This window comes from Dipodomys merriami, unplaced genomic scaffold (assembly GCF_024711535.1).
Source record: "Dipodomys merriami isolate MVZ:Mamm:240054 unplaced genomic scaffold, mDipMer1.0.p SCAF_1246, whole genome shotgun sequence".
NCBI classification, from domain to species: domain Eukaryota; kingdom Metazoa; phylum Chordata; class Mammalia; order Rodentia; family Heteromyidae; genus Dipodomys; species Dipodomys merriami.
Window position 1 is genome coordinate 115,001 of NW_027202545.1, and position 4,401 is coordinate 119,401.

Here is a 4,401-nt window from a genome sequence, read left to right on the forward strand (position 1 = left end):
TTAAGGTAGACTCTTGGTATGGAGTTCTTCTTGTCACCAAACACAGGTGAGGGTTAGTGACTTTTTACCCTTCCATGTAGGGACTCTTCCCTTAGGACCCTTGATTTCGATCATTGAATAAGAATTTCTGGAGGAGTCACTCTGGTGGAGTTTTTATGGAGTAAGTAAGCAAGCAGGCAAGCAGAGACAACCAGACCCCCAAAAAAGGCACAGACAGACAGACAGACAGACAGACAGACACACAGACAGACAGACACACAGACAGACAGACAGACAAGGACATACTCTAATACAGTGTGGGTGCTCTTGAAGGGAGAGAGACCTACACAGCTCCTTGACTTCATGGGTGTTTTCAGGGTTAGACAGGCGGGTGGGGGGGGGAGATGTGGCAGCTGAGTTATGTACAGATAGCTGTTTTATCTTTGCCCCAACCTGAATTTCTAGATGTTTGGGGCATTTCTCTACAGGTAAGAAAAACAGGTCATTGACCATTCCTTCCTTCCTTCCTTCCTTCCTTCCTTCCTTCCTTCCTTCCTTCCTTCCTTCCTTCCTTCCTTCCTTCCTTTTTTTACTTTCTCTCTTTCTTCTCCCCACCCCCCTCTCTCTCCTTTTTCTTTATTTTTTTGGGTGGGTGGGCAATACTGAGACTTGAAGTCAGGGCCTCAGCACTGTCACTCAACTTCTTCTTTTTTTTCACATATGAATAATTTTACAGTTTATTTCATTAAAATTATATTCTCAGAAAGGTAAAAAATATATATTAGCTATTTCATCAAATGAAGTAATTATACTAACACATAACATAAGTTAGTGAAAGTTTTATCTGTCATGAATAGGACAAAAAGTATCATCAAACAACATTTCTAGGAATCACACTCAACTTCTTTTGCTCACGTCTAGCACTGTATCATTTGAACCACATCACCACTTCTGGCTTTCTCTCTCTCTCTCTCTCTCTCTCTCTCTCTCTCTCTCTCTCTCTCTCTCTCTCCAGACACACACACACAGACACACACATGCATATACATACATATACACATATATTTATACACATACATACATATATATCTATCTATGCTTATATGTAGTGTGATACAAACATATATATATTTATTATTTTCAGTTTTTTTGTCGTCGGGTGTGAGGCTTGGACTCTGGGTCTGGGTGCTGTCTCTCTGCTCTTCATCTGAAGGCTCACTACTGTTCTGCCACTTGAGCCACAGGGTGCCACTGCTCCCCTTTTCTGTTTATATAGTGCTGAGGAATCGAACCCAGGGCCTCATGCTTGCAAGGGGAGCGAGCACTCTACCACTAAGCCACCTTCCTAGCTCTCCCCCCTTTTTTGGCCAGTCCAGCATGGAAGGCTCCTGCATCTTGTTTGTATGGACATACTCACAGCTGAATAACTGAGTTGTTTTGCTTAATAAAAAAAAAAATCCTGGTGTTGATATATGTGGAGGGGAAGGGAAAAAACACATTGTTAAAACAGGGTTACAGGAGGACCCATTGAAACAATGAGATATACAAGTCGTTATGTCGAAAAACGAACTTTACAACTTTGGTGGGGGGACGGCGGGGGGGGGGGGGAGGATACGAAGGGATGGGAAGGGGAAAAAAAGCAGGAGGCTACAATGCTTATAAGAAATGTGCTCATTATCTTACCCATGTAATTGTAACCCCTCTGTACAGTATTTTCACAATAAAAATATATTTAAAAAATATATATTTAAAAAAAAACTTGGTACAGTAGTCTAGAAACATGGTTGCTATTACAGCCTTCATTTGCTTCACTTGACCACTGTTTTCTCATTTAACAGCTTTTGGCGACAAGCATGATTATTTTTCGTGGGGTGGGGGTGACTGTTTTGAGGCTTTCCCAAATTTTTATGTCCAACAGGTTACCAGATCTAAGGAAAACCCAGAAGTTCGAGAATTAAGTAACTCTCGGGCTCAAACTACAGAGAAAGAAAAGGAGAAAGAGAGACCTATGGAGGGAAGGGGTTGGGGCGTTGGGGGGAGAGGTCATAGAAAGGAAAAGAAAACAGGGAAAAATAAAAACACAAAGTAAAGGTCGTTTTTAAGTGGAGGCCTGGACTCAAACCAGGCCACTGACTGAGGCTTCCTCATTATGGGATTTCAAAAGTGGGCCTTGGCTTCTTGCAGAAGTCATCTCGATGTGTTGGTATTCTGCTGTACATATCATTTGGAAGCGACTCTATCTTTTCACTCCATGGTGAATGTATTCACATATATGTTCCTATAGAAAACCAGTTTCGTGTGTTTTCTCTCACATATGCAAAAGGTACGTTTAAAATAGGGGAGACATTAGATCTCTGGACTGACTGCCTGGCTGGCTGCTTGGCTGGCTGCTTGGCTGGCTGCCTGGCTGCCTGGCTGCCTGGCTGCCTGGCTGCCTCACTCACTCACTCACTCACTCACTCACTCACTCACTCACTCACTCGCTCACTCACACACTCACACACTCACACACAGTAAGACCCAAAAGACAGGATAGATACTTTTAGGGGGAGAAACACCCACCGAGGCAAGGCCCAATGGTTATGTGCCCAGAAATGAAAGTGAAACCTTGAAAACACACAGAGGAAAAAGAAACAAAGTAAACTCTCTACCTTGAGCCTGTAGTAGGGTTTAAGAGATGATTCTGTTGGTTTCCCATGCATGCATGGGGGGGAGGGGGGGTGCTTTGACCCATGCTCTGTTTCTTTTTAAAATTTACTTCCCTCCCCGGTGTAAGTTTCCTCCTTTCTTTGAGGAAACTCTTGGCTCCGTTCCCGCAGTATACTCATTGTTTGTGCAAAAGCTCAGAGGAAGGGAGCTGCTCTTTTCCCTTCCACCACCCACCCCCACCTATTAGTTTTCTTTCCTAATAACTGTTCGTTTATGAGGGACTGAAAAGTGAAGAAAATAGGATGTGTGGAGCCATTCATTAGGAAGCTGTCCGGCTGTCTTGTCTCTGAATTCCTGGTGGTGCTTTCCCAGGCCTCATTTCCCCCTGGAAATTATCCTGCTTGCCTCTGTGTTCAATTCTGGGAAGGAAGATAGGCCGAGATAAGGCAACCTCTTGGCACGAAGCTGGAACACACGGCCACCTCGCCTCACGGGTACACAGCCTCATCATCCTATCCCGAGGGTCCTCCCTCCGTCAACAGTTTCTTACAACGATTTTTATTAGTTTAGTGGCCCTACTGAGGTTGAAATTCAAGGCCTCAACTCAGGCAGGCCTGCTGGGGTGGGCGTGTTTGTTTCTTCTTCTTTCTCCTCCCTCCCCACCCACCCTCCCCCCCTCCGCCAGGGCGCTTAAGTCGTTGCCATGACGACATTTACAAGACAAAGGAACGTTGCCTGAAGTTCCTGAGTTGACTGGGGCTCCAGGCTTAAACCAGCCCACCCCACCCCCACCCCCGACCCGCCCTGCGTCCTCTGCGAAACACCCCGGCGGGGTGGGGGGTGGGGCGGCCAGCCCTCAGCTCCTGTAACTTCATTAGCGCGCGGGGTGGGGTGGGGGGGAGTGAATCAGCCTCCCCTCCCCCTCCCCATCTTTACAAAAGTGGCCTCTTTTGCCCTTGGGCAGGAAAAGTCTGTGCGCGCGCGCTCTCTCTGGTCTTTTTCTGCTGGGACCCTCCCTGCCTACCACCAGCAGCCATTGACTTCCTGCAAGCTGGAGTTGTCAGACTACTTCCACCCGCCCGCTGCCACTAGTATGCCTCCCGCCCAAGCCCGCCAGGGACAGAATGGGAGGGGCGGGCGGGGAAGCTGGCATGCTTGCCTGTGCTCTGCCCTCTGCCCCTCCGGGAGGCATGACTGTGACCGTGGGATGTCCCCGTGGCCGACCCCTAAGCTCCCACCCTCTGGACGGAGGAGAGTGAGGGGAAAAAGGAGTTCAGGAGTCTTGTCTCCCCTCCATCTTCCCGCCTAGGTCAGGCCAGGATCTGCCTCTCTTCTCCCTGTCCCTGTTCCCCGTTCCTCTTAAGGAGTGACTGGAGAAACTGTCCGTCTGTGTTTGTGATTGTGATTAACATCGCAAAAACCTTCAAAGAATCTCAGATCGGTTAGAAGCCCGTTGGGTTTCACTTCTCAGGCGTGAGGGGTTGTTATCTCCCCCTCCCTCTCTCCTTTGATTTTTTACAAATTGTTAGGGAAATGGTGACATACAGAACGGTTACAGTATGCCAGCCCACACCGGTGGCTCGCGTCTGTAATCCTAGCTGCTCAGGAGGCTGAGAGCTGAGGATCACGGTTCAAAGCCAGGCAGGGCAGGAAAGTCACCAGACTCTTATCTCCAATGAGGCACTAGAAAATCGGAAGTGGCGTTGTGGCTCAAGCGGTAGAGCACTCGCTTTGAGCTGAAGAGTTTAGGGACAGCGCCCAGGCCCAGAGTTT